The 18,814-nt window shown below is 41.6% G+C and overlaps 1 long non-coding RNA gene across 1 annotated transcript; it reads right to left on the reverse strand.

The window, feature by feature from the left end:
- Positions 1-4,954: 4,954 nt before the first annotated feature.
- On the reverse strand, positions 4,955-6,644 carry LOC116218211. The gene is made up of 3 exons (XR_004162737.2): positions 6,500-6,644; positions 5,704-6,399; positions 4,955-5,611 (listed from the first exon to the last, which is right to left on the reverse strand). It is a non-coding gene; the product is annotated as an uncharacterized LOC116218211 (long non-coding RNA).
- Between the last annotated feature and the right edge of the window lie 12,170 nt (positions 6,645-18,814).

An 18,814-nucleotide genomic window follows, 5' to 3' on the forward strand; every position in this document is an offset into this window, starting at 1 on the left:
AGTGGCGGCTCCTGAAAATATTCTTAGGGGGGGCAATTTTTCTGATAATGATTAAGGCGACCCATTCAGTAAGTACATTAAGCAAGACAATTGTATCAATTTGTTGTTAGACACCTCTGGAATAATGGGTGATGTGTCTGCCCATTCAAACTTGTCTTGTAAGTACAGTATAACTTCATCAGCACTCTCTCTTCATCAAACATCCACCTGCCTCATCTCCATTAATTCTCTTCCTTCAGATTTGTCTTTCTCCTTATATATTAGGGATGATCCTGGTATAGTCCTGTCCTAACTGATTGCTTTTTTAAATGACTCGTTAACAGCTGACAATGCAGATTACCTGCCGACTTCACTGATACAGTTGTTCCAAGAGGTCAGTAAAGGGGACTGCAGTAAGTTGAACATTTTTAGATGGCTAAAGTGGACATCTGCAGTTTCATGTTGTAATGAACCTATCCTTGTGGAATAGTGGAATATTTTTTGTTAACTTCTCAGTTTAAGTGGATTATTATTTAACCTTTACATTATTTGTTGAACCATGGTATTAATTTAAAAAAAAACTACAGGATAGTAAGAGCTGAACTACCATGGAAAAAGTGGGCCGGTCTTGGGCCTGAAATTCCCGGCCTGAAAAGTGGCCCCACTGCCTGCAGTTTCATGTTGTAAGACATCATCATTTCATCTCTTTTCATAGACCCAACTCTGTCATGTACGGAGAACAGGAGCGCTCAGCTGGCCAAGGGGGACGGGAGGAGCCTGTCTCAGCATCTTGGTGACGGAGACAGAGAGAGGTTCGTGTCTCGTCTGAGACTGGACTTGCAAAAGTATCAACTAAGAGTACGCAGGGGTGCGCAACGGACTCTGGGCAATGTGACGATCAAACCCCAGCAGAGAGAGACCAGCTGGAGGAGGAGAGGAGGAAGAGGCTGCTTGGCTGGTTTAACCGAAAGGAGGGTGCAACCCTATGCCTCACTTCCCTGAATGCAGCCACGCAGGCCGCAGAGAGTTGCCATGATAATTGCAGCCAAGGAAGAAAGAGGATCCTACGACGGAGAGGGGGGAATCAGGCCAATGCACCTCCAGTCAATGGATCTGCTGTAGCAAGAACAGGGAGAGAACGGGTGCAAAATATGAAGAGCACTTCTAAAACTACATATTCATTAAAGTAACACTATGCAACAATTTGGCACTTTTTGAGGTATAGTTTTATAGGCAACTAGCTTTGTTACCATCCTCAAATTCATTTTGATAGCATATGGTCATGTGAAGGACAGATAAACACCTGTGTCTTCCCCACTAGCCGTCCAAGATATGCCCCAATGTAGTTCTGTGTAACGGGCTGGAACCCCTTGCAAGAATTGAAGAAAAGCTTTCACACGCATGACATTGCCAGCTAGACTCCCAAAAGACACCAGTTAGTGTGTTGGCAAGCTTATATCAGTGTTAGCTGTGGTGGGTTCTTGCATGCCTTTTAGGTAGTTAGCTTACTAGTTTTGGAACAGAACTCTGTATTGCTGCTTTAATACTTACATAGACACATTACATCACATAGATATTTTAATTTAAAATAAATGCATTTTTATTTAATTTATAAGTTGTTGTTGTTGGATCTCAGATATAAAATATTGCATTTGGTGTTGGGGACTGCACCAAGCAATCACATTTTGCCCTAATATCTTGCATATGCGTACAACAAAAACGATTTAAAAGATTATATCAAACATAGTTGCTTATAAAAAAACATACCTCAAAAAGGGGCAAATTGTTGCATAGTGTTGCTTGAACCTCAACCAGTGCCGCGAGGTCCTAATAAGATCCAGTCGATACGTTTGGTCTCAGTGGATCACTCCCGGAAGTCCAGATGTGACCTACGGAGGGCCATCAGAGATGGAAAAAGAGACTACAGGGACAAGCTGGAGGCCACCTACCTCAGCTCTGACCCCCGACGCATGTGGGGTGGCCTGCGACACATCACAGGCTATAAAGGGAGAAATAGCAGTAGCAATAGCAATAACACCCTTCCTTCCGCGAGACTGGCCGAGGACCGAGACGACTGCACTCTGTCCCTGACCGTGGCTGACGTGAGGCGAGAGCTCCAAAGGGTAAAGCCCATTACAGCTCAGCAGCATTCAACACTATTGTGCCTGCCAAGCTTGTCCCTAAGCTCAGGAGCCTGGGTCTTAAACCCATAGACATATATATATCTATGCTTAAACCCCCCTGTGCAACTGGATCCTGGACTTCCTGACGAGCAGACCCCAGGTGGTGAGAATGGGCAACAACACCTCCTCCTCACTGACCCTGAGTACCGGGGGCCCCCAGGGTTGCGTACTCAGTCCCCTCCCAAGACAACAACCTGTCTCTCAACGTCTGCAAAACCAAGGAGATGATCGTGGATTTCAGGAAGCTGCAGAGGGGGGGTCACGACACCATACACATCGAGGGAGCTGCAGTGGAGAGAGTCTCCAACTTCAAATTCCTCGGTGTGTACATCAAGGATGACCTTACCTGGTCCATTCAATCGGACTCGGCGATCAAAACTGCCCAAAAGCGGCTATACTTCCTGAGGAGACTCAAGAAGTTTGGCATGTCTGCAAAAACCCTCAAAAACTTTTATAGATGCACCATCGAGAGCATCCTCTCAGGCTGCATCACTGCCTGATATGGTAGCTGCTCCGCTGCCGATCGCAAGGCCCTGCAGAGGGTGGTGAAGACAGCGGAGCGAATCATCGGCGGCCATCTCCCTTCCGTGCAAGGCATCTACAACACAAGATGCCTGAGAAAAGCACGGAACACCGTAAAGGACCACAGCCACCCAGGCTATGGAATACTCACACTGCTGCCGTCTGGTAGACGTTACCGGAGCATCCGAGCACGGACTACCAGACTCACAAACAGCCTTTTCCCCCAGGCCATAAGGCTTCTGAATCAGCAACATTGACCAACAGTCGCCATCACCATGTACTTTCTGCTACCCCACTCATACTTACTACATATATATGCACATATTTTGTATTTAATTTAATATTCCTCACACCCTGTAAACTGCTGCCAGCCCTTCTTTTATTTTAAATTGTTGTTACTTGTTATATGTTATATGTTATAATGTTATATGTTATTTTTGTTATATGTTATTTTTTTTTATCTTGTATGCCGTCTACTGCGTAGATGTTGCCTGCCAAGTCAAGCAATTTGGTGCATGTGACAATAGACTTGAACAGGGGCGGCCCTAGCACATTTGGCGCTCTAGGCGAGCTTCACTCCTGGCGCCCCCCCCCCCCCCCCCCCCAAATAAAAAATATTTTGTTTTCCCCACGAAAACGGAATTGCAACTTTCAAACGCTATTTTGCCCTGTAAGACTGCATTTCTTTCACATAAACACAACAACGATCGCGACAATGAACAAACATGAATTCAAGAACAAATCACTGAGAAAATGTCACGCCTGTGCTGGACTACGCTCCGGCCACGCCCCCTGTTGAACTGTTTATGGACACACACACACCTCCACGTCATCTTCCCAATCGCCTGCAAATAATGTTTTCTTAGTCTTCTGAAAGTGAATCTAAAATGATATAACAAAAGTATGTATTATCATCATTTGTTAAATGTAGCTATTATGTAGTTATTAAGCATTTTGGTGTATTTGGACAGCCTGAAAAAAAAATTATCCCAAGATGCATAGCTCTTGATTAGTTGAATCATGTCTAATTAAACTGGCTAGCTCGCTCCACCAAAACTAAAGCTGTCCCAATTTGATTACTCAAATTTTTATGACGCAAAATGACGCAAATTGTGGTACAGCTGAACTTGAACTGATGTTTCTACTGAATGGCAATAACAAGGAACGTCACAAGTCACTGGCTAGCTAGCGTTAGCTAACTAGCAAGATTACATACAAACCATTCGCTAAAGTTGACAACACTTGGATTTTTACCAGTATTCCTCACTTATTGACAAGTTGCCGTGTTTGGCTTCCTTAATGGGTGTGCTATGCAATGAGTAAGGTATGTGTAGTGTTGTTGCACTGGCCATTGGCTTTATATGTGCGCCTATTTTAATCATGTCTTTTTTTGTATAATGTAGAATAAATGGACATCATTTTTTATATACCCGCCTCTGTAAAATCATTAAAGAACTATGTGACAGGGAGTAGGAAAACGTTCAATGATAAGGTACATCTTTTCTTAACTCCACTAAAGTGCCGCGGGCAATTCACGCATTCGTGAACGTTTTCTTATCTGGAATTCATTCTAGGCTAGAACAGGATTTAAGGATTTACCTTTCTCCTTGGCACGTTTCTTTTCTTCTTCCTTTCTTTTCTTCCTAAATTGCGCCCCGGATGGCTTTTGCCTCTTCATTATTTTGTTCTTCAAAGTTTCTTGAACACACACACTCTAACCAAACGCCTCACTGTGCTTGCATGTTCTGACAACAACAAGGACGTACGTACCCCTTCCGTTTTCGATTTTTGGCTAATTTTACCCTAATGTTAGATTTTTTTTTATGTCAAAATATTGGTTGTTGATATAGAAGGGGGCGCAAAAAAAAACCCACAATTCTTGTTTTTCTTTTTTTTTTTTTTTTGCTGGGCGCAGTTTTTTGCGCCCCCCTCTGAGTGGCGCCCTAGGCGACCGCCTATACCGCCTGTAGGAAAAACCGCCCCTGGACTTGAACTTCAGGCTTCAGGCGTTTGCTAACTGAAGTACGTCATTGTTCTCATACAGTCCCTGCACTGATTACATTTATTGCGCTTACAAAAGCTGATGAAACTCGTCAAATGGTAAAGTCACAAGATATTTTCACAACAACATCAACACAGTACAGGCAAGTTCTCGAAGCAAGACTTGTCCCTCGCTTTTTTCATACAATGGAGTGTCAAGGGGGCGCGAGCGTCTCATGCCAAGATTGACATCTTGAATGTGCTCCCGGCACACTCCCGCTGTTCCCTTCAGAGACAGCCGATGAGTGACGCCATACTTCGTGATTAGAAACCTGCCACAGGAGGTCCAACTCGTCAGCGAACTGTTCCATATATAGACAAACCTGCAGGCAGAGGAGAAGGGGGACTGCTGAAATGGGGAATATTTTGCCGACTCTTGATGCCATTACGCAGCGTGAGCTATTCCAAAGACCTCTTGTAAGAGGCTCTTGTACATTCAGAATCTACCTGCTTGTGCGCAGTGTGTTTGTTTAAATGGTAGTCTAGTTGTGATCAAGATTTTGACTTTTATTAATAATGATCAGACAGTTTGTATCATGTTTAGTTCTAGCCTACTAGACGACGAAACAAAAACAAATAAAAACTCTCCAGGGGGACAAATGGCCAAAACATTTTGTCAGATCTTTTGCTGACCACCCTTCTTTATCGGAAAGGGCAGCTTTGTCATCAAGTAATCATTCCCAATTGGGTTCTGCAATCATGTTACTGTTATTATCTAATCATTTCTTTCACATGGATGTAAGGACAGTACTTTAAAGGGTTTGTTTTTGTTCAGATACCCTTCACAAAGAATGGCCACAAAAAATAAACCATATTTGTTGGTCTTGAAGGTGGAGCAACGACCTTCTCTCACTCGGGCATTTCAGGACATTGCAATTCAAGGGAACCTGCAAGAAAAGATGACAATCATGATATCTCACATGTGGGTGTTTTCAGCTGTTTAGTTCACCAATCTTGTTGCCAGATAGATTCTATTTACCGAAAAAAGTGTGCCTGTGGGTTAATATGCATAACTGAACTTGTGTGAATAAATCTGTTTGAAACATTAATTTTTTAGACCAGTCCATTGTGTCCAAGCATGTAATAGTGAGTATGTGCACTATGTGTGTGTGTGAGAGAGAGAAGGAGGTAAGTCAATTGTTCTGGAGCATTTTCAGCACACTGAGGTGGGGAAACAGGGGTTTGTTCTGCGTCACGTAGCCAGGCCTCTCTTGGACAAAGTCCAGACATGCTGCTCAGTCCCCCCACTGCGTTGAGGGAGGTGATGAGACAGAACCAGAGGCTGAGTTTGTCCTTTTTGTAAGAAAATACTTCAAGGGCACTCCCTCACTTCACCAGTACTTCACCAGTGCATTGTCTAGTCCCCATGTGCTCTTCATGCTGCAAAATTCCATAAACGTGTACAACAGGCACTGTCGATTCATCAGCACGCAATGGAGGCTCTCAGCGTCCTGTCTACAGGAAGCATTATAGTTTTACCCGGAACTGGCAACTCAAACGTCTAAATTGTTCGATTGACTTTAAGACCAGAGAAAATGTCACGTACGTTACCACCCAATGTTTTTTGCGACGTGGTGCTGATGCACGTCATATCCCCCGCCACTCAGACACACCTGGCTCGGTCCACTGATTAGGATCCTACAGCGCCCATCGCGGTCGGTACACCTCATTAAGGCTGGAAAAAAAACGTAGCAGGGTGCGGGTTCACAGGGCCAGATTAATTATGTTTTCTCCAGGCGGTTATTCAACATACCTTGTGGCAATCAGATACTCACTATGAAGTTGATTAGGGAGCCGAAACTCATGTATGCTACCCCTATGCTTCTCCACAAAGAGATTGTAGAAAACACGGAGGACATTTATTTAAGCCTTCATATATGACTGAATGATTGAAATTTGATAAACAGAAGTAAATTAAGCAGTGCAAACAACGTTAGACTGTACGACTGGAGAGGCTGGGTGGTTTTTATGTCCCTTGCCTCCTTTAATGTTTTGGTGCAGGGAGCCTCTGATCTTAATAGCTGTTGCCTCTGCAACATTCATATTTGTCCACTTAATTTCTGCAGCTTGTTCTCGGAAGATGCTTCAGGATCTGTGGACACAGCTGTGGCTGTAATCTGATGATGAGTGTTACATACAGCTGGCGCAGGAGTGCACAGCAAATAACCAAATAAAGAAACCCGAAAAATCAACTGGAATCTGCCAAGGTAGCTTTGGGAAAACAGCTCGATTCTTGCTGATGTATTTTGTGCGAAGAGAAATCTCCTGATAGATTTTTCTGTATAAACCGGCTGGTTACAAACCGATGCATCAACCGCATTAAATGACTGAGGGGGTTTTAACCAGCTGTGCAACTGTGAATGGAGAAGTCACAGATCGGTTTACTTTGCCTTGTTTATTCACCTTTATGTGTTAATTACTTTCAGCTGTTTGAATACCACATGTACTGTGTATTTTTTTGCATCTACTTTACTAAGGGATAGCATGTGGTCAATAGCTCTACGTGGGTTCTCAAACTTTTTGGGGCAACATTTTCCAAGCAGCAGCAGGAATGGTTTGTTGCACCCTGAGTGAAATGATTAATACAAGGCACTTGATTCATATATTCTGAAGTAATTAACAGTGTTTCGAAATGATCTCCATCAGGGTCCAATTAAACTAATTGGACCAATGTAGCCCCATGGGCTGCGTCTTTTAAGGTGTGCCTCATTGTCTAGTGAGGAGAGACAGATTGGACATGCTTGAACATAGATGGTACATAGACCAAACTGTGAGATTCGTGACTTTTTGAGATTGTCTTTTTGGCTTTGTGTTTGTTCATTTTGTAAATATTTATTTTGGGGTGGATGTCTCATCCCCCTGTAAATACATATTTAGTATTTAGTATTAATAATACTAGTATTTAGTATTAGTATTTTTGTAAGAAAGCCACCATCTCCTGCGTTGTGTGTTGTTCCCCTCTGCAATACCCATTCCAACCAGCCTACATCCCAAAACGTGGGATGGCCGACTTGACCATTTTCACAGAGTAATGGACACAATATGCTTGTTTTATTGCCATTTTTATGATGGAGCACAATTTTATAACGTAAAACTAACTATTTCGCTATGGGTTGAGGACCCCACTTTATAAACCACTTTACTATACTATCCCTTAGGCTGGTAGTGTGGAATTCCTTAGTGCATGAGTGCCATTCCCATACTGTGATATTTATTTATCAGTGATATTTATTTATATTATAAACCAATGTATTCTACTCCAGCATTAGGGAAAGGAAACACATTTATGTCTGTTTGTTGCTGAATGGTATTTCACTTGCTTCCATATATTGTCGCAGCCCAGCTCTCAGCAAGACGTCCTGAGTATCCCAAGGTATGCATAAGGCACAACCTGAGAGCAATAACCTGGCGATCTGGGGTACGTTCGTCGTAGAGTTGAAGCTAAGTTAATCAATTGGCCTTTTAGCCCGTTAAGATTAGCGAGCTGATTGAGAACAGCAAATATCGGTTCGTTAACGGCTGACCCGCATCCTAATCATGTGGTTAATTTCAAGCAGGCTAAAGTTATCATGGCATTTGCGCGTGCACTTCCTACTTCAAAAGGCAGGAAAGGTCGATCACCAAAACCATGATTTTCTAACGGTATAATTGTTCTAAACTCAAAGAAAAGGGCTCTTTTTTTCTCCGCTGGCGAGTAGGAGATGAACATGAACGCTTATGAAGAATACAAGACCATAATCATGGCAAAATTCAACACCACCACCGCTGTGAGAGCAAGGTGTGTTGGGGTGTTTATATCGTGATATTTATGTATGAATCCCTGACGGCAAGTGTCAGCTGATACAGAGGTTCCGTCTACCGGTTTGAATCTGCATGGTTGCTAGTTCAAATCCCCTCACCTCCTTCCTCGATGAAGTTTTACATTTCCTTGGAAGTCGCTTTGAATAAAAGCGTCTGTTAAATGACTAAATGTATTAATAACAAATGCAATAAATTGAAGCAGCGAAAATAAATTGGCTGTATTTCTCTCTATTCTTATCATGAGTCCACCGTAATCATTTTCTACAATAATGATATGCTATGCTGTACTAATAACACATATAATTATGAGTGCTTTGTTCTCCGCATCACCGACACTACAAAAATGTACCACTCGCAAAAAAGCGCAAGACCAGGGGCGGCGCCAGGGGGGGGCTAGGGGGTGCTCTAGCTCCCCCTGGATTAGCCATAGCACCCCCATAGCACCCCCAAGAAAATAATGGTTTATTTATAATTGTTGTTTAATTTCATTCTGCGTTATTTATTGTGTGATAATAATATTTAAATCACAAAAGAAAATAATAACAGATTGAAATGAACAGATTATTTTAGACACAGAGCAATCATTCTGTCATAACCTTTGACCCAACTTTCACGTCGCACGCTTGAATGTTGACGTTACCGGACGGTTGAAGTGGTAGTTTCAAGTGAATATCAACAATGCATCGGTTTTTGCTCCGTAAATGTCCATGTTTGGAAGAATGATTAAGAAACAAGAGTGACATAGAAGAAGAAGAAATGCCAGGGGTATCTGGTGTGGATTTTTAAGGAGAGGAACGTTGTGGTCAAAGAGGTCAACCCACCACCACTACTGAGGGTGCTAACCATGGTGCTAGCAGCATCAGTGACATTAGCATGAACGCTCAGGATGGTCCGAGAAGACCAAAACTCCAGAAATTTCCACCTTGCATGTTTGGAGTCCAACAAAGGAGTTTTTGTAAAAGCTGGTTGGGACAGTTTGCGTGGTTGGAGTACAATGCAACTAAGGTATTGTTAGCTGTGTAACATTAATGAAAGCTGTCTGATTTGTTGCATGCATTGATTGCCCTGTGTCGCTGAAGACTCGTTTCGGTTGATAAGCAACGAAGATGCCCTTTTTTGCCGAAGATTTTAACTTTTTGTCTTTTTCCTCTTTTTTTGATATTTTTTGGAGCCGCCTTAAAAAAAATCAGAGACTCTTTAGCCTAAGACAAGCAGTCTGTCTGTGTGCTAGGTATACACAAGGTTCTATGTGATTTACTGATGATTGTGAACTGAAATAATATATACCTTTTTAACGCATTTCTGACTCTTTGACTGTTTTAGTTAATTCTATCTACTATTCCAAGATTCATTTCACTCTATCTGACATGGTAGTGGTCACCTGTCGCCCAACTTTAATCCTCACTACCACAAGTGTTTTAAAGTAAGTTAGGTATTTGGGATTGCGGACTCTATAACATGCTGAATGCCTTTTGTCAGTGACTGTCGCAGATGTGCGCGTCTGTCGGAAGAAGCCTAGATAATGATAATAATAATACAATCGGTTTGTTTAGCGCTTTTCATGGACCCCAAAGACGCTTCAGAGAGCAAACATGTAAAGTTGTTGTAGTAGAGAACCATGTGACACATAGGCTATCATCCTCATTTCATAGCACCCTCACTAAAACGCCGAGCTCCCCCATAGCACCTGCAGAAAAAAATGTCTGGCGCCGCCACTGCGCAAGACAGTCAATGTTCGACTGTGGTGTTTGCAATAAATGACTCGAGAAGGTCTTGTAAATTAATGATTCCTTGTCGGCTGAATCGGTAGCGCTCATACAAGAATAATGGATCTTGGCGATCGCAAAGAACTCTCTCCCTCCGCTAATCTAACTCTAATATCAGTCCTTGGTCAATGGGATCCCTCCTTTTTCCGGGGGTGTGGCAAGCTTATCCAGCTACACTTAAGTTAGCCTGCCCTGGAGCAGGTTAGTGCTAATCGATATGTAACTATGGTGATTTATCAAAAGTTGCTTCCACGAACCAAAAAGAGGGGCGTTTTTTATCTTAGCCTGAAAATTAGCTCGCTAAACCGTTTAGCGAGCTACGACGAATACCCCCCAGATACAAAGCCATAGCATTACATCAGGATCATCATTTTACAAGCAAGTTATCGCTATAGTGACTGTGAAATACTTTCAGCAACACGCACACACATCCCTTGAACAAAAACGTCACTAGCAGCTATCTTGCTCCACACTGCTACGTTACTGTACTGTTCTCTAGATTGTCACCAACCTAGCTAGCTAGATAGATACCTCTCCACAGTCTCTCGCCCTAGACTGAATAAATAACAATAATAAAGAATCTTTATAGGTTATTAGCTAGCTTGAAATATTATATGCAGATCTTACGGAAAAATGCGGAAGTGCTTGCACTAGTTAGCTAGATTGAATCTAAGGCTCTGGATTGATTGCAAAATGTCTGAACGTCAGTTTCCACGGCTACTGGCCTCCTCTCATTATCATATTGGGAACAATGAATGAATGAATGAATGAATGAATAAATAAATGCACGAATGAATGAATGAATGAATAAATAGATAAATAAATAAATGAATGAATAAATAAATGAATACAGAAATAAATACATACATAAATGTAAATTATAAGTAACTATTGATTGACAATTGTGCGTTAATTAATACATTTATTAATTTATTTCTGTCTAAATGCATGGAAGTGGACATTTATTTATTCATTCATAAATATGGCAGGTTTGGTCCTCCATAGATTGGCACTGATCAGCAACTAGTCAAACAATCTGCAGGTGAGCTTTCAATTAGGGAAAGCCCGACCTGCCTAGTCCCCAGAACACCTACCCAGGGCCATAAAGTCTGCCTTGTATAGGCCTGGTAAGGGAATTCAACCAAGTTTAAACCAAGTGAAACCCAAACGCAGCTTGGGGCACCACAATATATCCAGCTTTAAGCAGAATGAAACTTAAGATCCCTATTGGTGGCATGGACAACAATGACTTTTCAGAAGTAATGAGAAGTACAAGACTAAAAACAGAAATGTATTTTATAGTGCTAGAAGCATCCATTTCTTGATGACTCATGACGTTTCTTGTTTCTGCAAGCTCACCTATGTCAACACAATCATATACCACAAAAAGGGAAATGTGTAAAAAAAATATTATTTTAGCCTGTACATCAATCAGTATTATCAACAAGAGATGACATCGTTTTTTAGTTACAGAAGGTATACTGATCGAAATAAAAATCCATACACATCTTTTTGATGTAGATAACAGTGCACACCAACAACAGGCTGACAACCTGCACTTTGCTGGACTACAGTAGGATATCACGTGAAACAATGAAATAAAACTAGTTTCCAGCAGTTTTATTAGTCACTCATTTTATCAGACACACAGCTGGCACAGTTAATGCCCACGATCAAAGAAGCAGAAGAATAGAGATAACCACAATTAAAAAAGACAGAAGACTTGCAATTAGCTGCTTTGACAACCTGAACCTTGTCTGGTGGTTTACTGATGGTTTAGCTTTTAATTAACATATTGACATCATTTTAATTACATCCACATTAATCACATCATATCCAACATTTTATTGTTCACTAAACACAGAAAAAACATTTGAGCAGTTGCATTAAAATATTTTGGACAGGTAGGTATGCAAATTGGAAAATTAAAATGCATTTAGATGTTTTTCCGATGTTCCCTCACCCCTACTTATGAGAAGTTTAATTGGCATTCAACACCTGAAATGGCAAAGCAAGCTTCCCACATTTATCACTCCCTTGCTAAATGGCAGAGGCAGGCAGGCAAAGGCAGATGAGGCAGAAATGGATTTCTTGACCAGTGGCCATGCTTTTAATGAGGTGAAGCAGGGTGTTATCAGCAGTGCTTTTAGTAGTCACGTCATGTAAGGCAAAAGGCCTCCCTTCCTAACTTGCACTTTTACTAGTACTTATCTTGCACTTACAGCAGTTACATTCCTGCACTTCTTTTTCTATTTCTTATGTAAAATAGTATTTATTGTTACACTAGGTCTCTATTGCTCGTAGCTTGACTGTTCTGTCCCTTGTACGTCGCTGTGGACAAAAGCGTCTGCCAAATGACTAAATGTAAATGTAAATGTAAAATTCACAATGACAATTATAAAATCTACAGAATAGACCCCCTTATTTTCTAAATCTGACCAGAAGGACAAATGGTGATTTAATAGAGGACTTCTCTGATCTCTGATCTGAACAAAAGAGTTTACAGCAACCACACAAAGGGCTTTCTAAATAGGCCTCATCACCTACTGTGAGTCATCTTACTAATGGTTCCCGCATTAGTGGGGTTGCACCCCCGCCACCCGGGCAGAGAGTTGAACTGTAGATGTAATCTATCGGTAAATGTATATGAATATAACATATTCATGTTTGGTCTTGAATGGATCCTTACAAGATAGGCAGCAGTCTGAGCATGGTTTCATTGCAATCTGAAATACATGCCACCATTGTACTACTAGATTAGAGTTTCACTTTAGTTCTCTGTGACCAATCCAAGAGGAGAGGATGTTATCTTAGGGCATCAGCAGAATGTGGCCTTAAGAGACTGTTTGTAGCAAAGGCATGGCAACGTGTAAAAAGAAGACTTGGGGCCTCATTTACATACATTTGCGAGCGCAGCGTAATCAGCGCCTTTGCCAAACCGCATACAGCGCACGATGTGTTTCCCCATTTTGCGTAGTATATGAAACCTTGTTGCGTAATCAGCGCCTTACTCCGCCCTCTTGTGTTATTAGCGCGCCGCTAAAATAGGGGAGAATGGGCCTGCATGTTCCTGCCACCATGGATGATGAGTTAGAATTAGAATTAGAATTAGAATTAGAATTAGAATTAGAACTTTTGGTTCACAAGGTTACAGCAAACTTAGACCCCGTCCACACTTACCCGGGTAAACATAGAAACGCATAAATATTCCCTAGTTTAGCCCTTCCGTTCACACTAAAACGGCGTATTCCGACACTGAAAACGATACTTTTCAAAAACGCTGCCCTAGGCAGATTCATTTGAAAACTCCGGGTTCGCGTTGTAGTGTGAACAGGGGTTGCCTTGGCACTGTGGGTAGCTTGCAATAAACACAAGAACAATCGCAACGATGAACAAGCATTAATTAAAAAACAAAACCACTGAGAAAATGTCACATCTGTGCTGAACTCCGCTCCGGCCACGCCCCCGGTTGACACACACACCTCCGCTACAGCCTGTAAAATTAATTCGCTCATCTTCCCAATCGCCTGCAAATAATGTTTTTTTAGTCTTCTGTTCTGTTGATGGCTGGCAAACAACACTTGTGGCACTTATTATTCACTCATTTTAAGCCATCAATCTACCTCAGGGTGAACAAAATGAGCCGAAATGGAATAAAACGGAATTCACCTAAAAGGTGAAAAGGAAAACTTTTCTTTTTAAACGGGGGGGGGGGGGGGGGGGGGGGGTACGTAGCTGGAGATTGAATGTCTGAAGAGGTACGGGACTGTAAAAAGTTTGGGAACCACTGGTGTAATGGAAACTAAATTGGAGTGGATTACTTATTGACTTATTGAGCGCAAGTAAAAATTAAACACAGTGTAATCAATAGCAATAGTAGATACTGTAAATGATAGAGAGGATTGTAAATGAGAGGAAAATTAAATGTAATAGGACACATACACACAAAATAAGTTTGTACGTCATTGTGTTTGTTGAATAGAATGTTTGGTATATTGATATTTAGGCGAAAAGAGGTGAACAATGAAGGAAAACAAGTGAAGTGTATTGAGTGTCCTAGCAACACCGTCAATCATTAGGCATCCTTTCGTGAAAACTATTACAAATGAATACATACAGGCCAACCAGCAAAAGAGATGTATTAGCTTAACTGGTAACCATGGAAACAGCACAAGAACATGGATGAATGTTTCTTGAAGGAATGAAGAGTAGAGCAATCAAGTTAAAATGGGTGTCTTCTGGCAAAGAGATGCTCACCCAGATGTTTATTCTAGCTGGAGACTAATAAACAATATACTCTGAGAGGGGGTCAGTTGAGTCCTTTCAAAATGTACCACCTCAGTGTGTTTGCATGGGGTTGTATTGTTTTTGCTTTTATACTCTCCCTGTATAAACTCATTGTTATAAAAAATGTAAACATTTGATCGCAAAAAAAAAAGTTTTGTTGCTACTGACAATCCAAATGGGAGAACTATTAATTATCAATTATCAATTCTCTATGAGAAAGAAATCTTTATGTGTAATTAGCTAATTATGTGTGTCTTTGTTTGGCCAGCGTAGTTCACCGTAAACGAAAGTGCCCCTTTCACACAGCTGCCTCAGTTCCAGCAATTTGCGAAGATTTGGCTCACTAGAAATACACTCACTCCACTCCACTCCACTCTCTATCTGCGGAGAATAGACAGGGAATAGACCTTTGAGTGTTTCGGTTGAGTTTAACATACAGAATGGTGCTTCCCTTCTCCATGCATTAAGGTGAACTAGGCGTTATAGTCCTAAGCACCCTCACCTTCACTTCGGCTTTGTGTGTGTGTGTGTGTGTGTGTGTGCGTGTGTGTGTGTGTGTGTGTGTGTGTGTGTGTGTTTGTGATGATGTGCAGTCCTAGATACGGGGACACTTGGAGTGTGTGTAATGAGCTGGCCTCCACCCCTCCAGATAAGTACCCTCATTAGCCCATATTGCCTCCTCATTGGCCCATACGTTTTGGTGCCCTGGCTTTGCTCCTTTCTTATTTATGACAGCCAGTACCCTGGTGTTTCAATTTTTATTCCTTGCCCTGTCCCTGGCTAAAGTGTTTTATTGATATGGTCTATTTTTATAATAAAAGGTATGTTACTATTGACTTATTCTTTCTTATACTGTATGTCTTTGTTGTATTTTACACATCTTATCTGTGCTTTGGGGAGCATCTCAGCTTGAATTTGGTTTTCAAATCTTGCTGTACATGTTCTTAGGTGGCGTAGTCTGGTCTATATATCACCTTGTAGTGTCATGGTCGGCAGGATTCGTATTTTGTTAACAGAGACAAGTATTACAGTTTTTCTGCCTCTTTTTCGTGTGTTTTTCCTTTTATTTTTTTGTTGGGTTTTATTGAGATAACAGTAGGCAAAACAGCAATGGCATGTCGGAGGGACTACAAGGTTGTCTAGCAGCAGAGAAGACTTCTGCGTTGGGCTGCTTTGGGGACTAACACCTGTTTTGTTTCTGCTGTGGCTTTAGCTATGGCTAACGAGTTGCAGGGACTGAAACAACAACTTGCAACAACTATAAGCCTAAAACAATCACCTTAGGCAGGGGCAGTACCCTGCTCACCCAGGCACTAGTGGCTGATAAAACTGAGAAACTTAATTTGAAGTACAACATGCAATTTTCTGTAAGTGCAGATGTCATGATAGTGCTGCTTGCGCCACAGCTCCCCCATACTTGATGTTCTTTTGTGAATTAAAGCCAACATAAGATTTTGACAGTATAGCCATGTCTACTACCGCGCACTTGTGCACTTCAAACACTGACTTTCAGTGCTTAGGGCGTTCACACTGACAGAACTAGCAGAATTCAGGGCACTGAAAGTACCCGGATGGCGCACTGCAAACGGTAAAAAAATGCAGTGTGAAACGATGAACACTACTCGCCATCTTGGCTACGTAGCGGAAGAGGAGGAGCCCTTCACTTCAACCATTATTGCTGGTTACAATAACTGTGTTATCTGATAGTACAGTGTCTATTTCTCGGTAACTTTTGAAAAATCTAAGCGAGAAAATGCCAAAAGATGTACATTTACATACAAAACACGGCCGTCAGCGGAGTTTGGTCCGCCATCTTTGTTTAAAATTTCCAGTTGGCCGGAGGAAGCTGGCGCACAGATTTATGGGTAAAAGGCTCGCACATTTGTGTCTGTCAGTATTCCATTTGAGACAACACTAATCAGCGACAGAACGCACTACAGATGTAAGTGCTTAGTGCAGGGCTCTCAAGTTTTGAAGACAGGCAAGAGTGACATACCCCCACCCCCCTAACCAACCGCATGCCCCGCCCCTGCCGTATGCCCACAGACCAGCCCCGCCTCCCCCTCCCCCCATATTATTATTAGTGTTTTGTTGTTAATAATAATAATTGCTCAGACTTGCAGAAAAGATTTGACACATGGCACTGACAATTCAACCAGTTACAAAGTATTTATTCAATTTGGGAGAGAGAGAGAGAGATAGAGAGAGAGAGAGAGAGAGAGAGAGAGAGAGAGAGAGAGAGAGAGAATTATGACTTGTGTTGTTTATTGTAGGTGTTTGCCTTTTTGGACTCTTTTATCATTTTTGGTGTTGGTTCCCATTTGAAGCAGTTTGGCTCCATCCCAGCCATTTTCAGGGTCATAATCGAGGACAATGTCCCATCCAGAACCAAGCTGTTTCGGGTTGATGTTTTGTTTAAACCAACCATGGAAAAAACCTCTCTGCATCTGCATTAGAGTGGGGTAGCACTAGAATCAAGGATGCAATCTTGGATAGCCTCCCAGTCACCTTCGAAAAAAGGAACCAGAGGCCTCTATTACTCAAACATAGTCGTTTGAATTATAAGCTATATATATTCTGAATAGTCCTACTCGAATTTATTATAGCCTATTAACGAAGTTCGGAGTCAAAGCTATAGATGCAGCCTGTAGCCTAAAACTGTGTTGGCTACAAACACTCTCTACAAACTGATGTTAATTATCTGGGAAATATTCTCTAACTGCAGTCAAGTTGTCATTGCTTGTGTCAAACCATTGTAATTTTGTTGTAACATTAAAACAGGAGACGACTTACTCTTTGTAGAACACTGATGCTCGGAGCTCTAGTGGTTTCCTCAAGTGAACGAAACTTTCGGAAGATCATTCGCGCGCAATTCCAGGATGCTTTATTTTCATTGGTTGCTGGATTAAATCTTACCCAGATACAACAGATACAAAAGATACGTTTTTTTCTGATTGGCTATCGTGTAGCCCATTTCTTTTTTTTGATTGGCTGATAAGTGGCACCTCACGGCAGAACTCCAGGGATACGTGCTTGATTCCTCCATGGTGAGGGCAGCGCGGCCAGGTCATGTTTGCGCGCTGCGGCACATTAAATAGCCTAGAGTTTTTTTCAGCGTGAGAAATACGATGTGTGGCGGGAGTGCGTGACTAAAGACCGAAATGAGTGACTGTCACGCTCAATGCGTGACACTTGAGAGCCCAGTTAGTGTGCACTACGCACTGTATTGCAGTGCACTTTGTAAAGTGCGCGGTAGTAGACATAGCTAGTGTCTATGTCATTAGCATATTCACAGCCTTTCAACAAATGCATGATTTTCGTTGACAGGTTCATTCATAAAGATTTGTTTATTGCCAGACCACATACTAGATGTATGTTACAGTAGCGAAACAACACCTTTACCCACAAATACAAACAAAAAGATCTCTTAGCAATGCATCTATCCCCCAACACTTGCTGTTGCCAAAGATGGGAACTTTGTGTTACTCTTCTATCTCCTTCTGCTCCCTCCTTCTAGTCTCTTAATATTATGAAATATATATTTGTTGTTTTTCTCCCTGAAACCATACATATGAATCGAGGGACCCAATGCTCTGTAGTCCTTGAGTTAGATTATAACGACAACAATTATGGATCAAGCAAAAGGAAATTTAACATCACAATAGAATCACAACTGCATGACATATGATGCATAGAAAAACCCTCAACGCACAGAAAAATTTAAATGGAGAATATGAACTCCCACGCCTTTATACAAAAGAACACTCTTGATATATGCCTCTAAAGGTTTGAAGATGTTTCATTGCATGTTTTCAACTGCAGACCACAGAACCTCACAGCTGCTACAAAAGCATGCCAAACACTGAGTGACATAACGCCATGGCGACAAACAAACTCCAAGGACAATATATTGCAGAAACACAATAAACTGCTTCACAACAGACGATTCAACACATTGAAAACATATCTGCTATTCTACAACCATTACTGAACCAGCATCTTTATAATTGTCCTATCAAAGTTCTTTGTGACATATTTATCTGCCCTTGATGCAGGCACACCAAAAAAAACACACCTTAAATATTCAAACTTACCGGCCTTTCAAGAACTTAAGGCCCAATTTTCTTGAACTTAAGGCTTGAACTCTTCTCAACCCTTCTCTACTGTGCTGTGTTACAGTGATGGCAGACTATGTGGATCTCTTGCCTTTTCTAAAACAATATACAGTATAGCAAC

This window comes from Clupea harengus, chromosome 21 (assembly GCF_900700415.2).
Source record: "Clupea harengus chromosome 21, Ch_v2.0.2, whole genome shotgun sequence".
NCBI classification, from domain to species: domain Eukaryota; kingdom Metazoa; phylum Chordata; class Actinopteri; order Clupeiformes; family Clupeidae; genus Clupea; species Clupea harengus.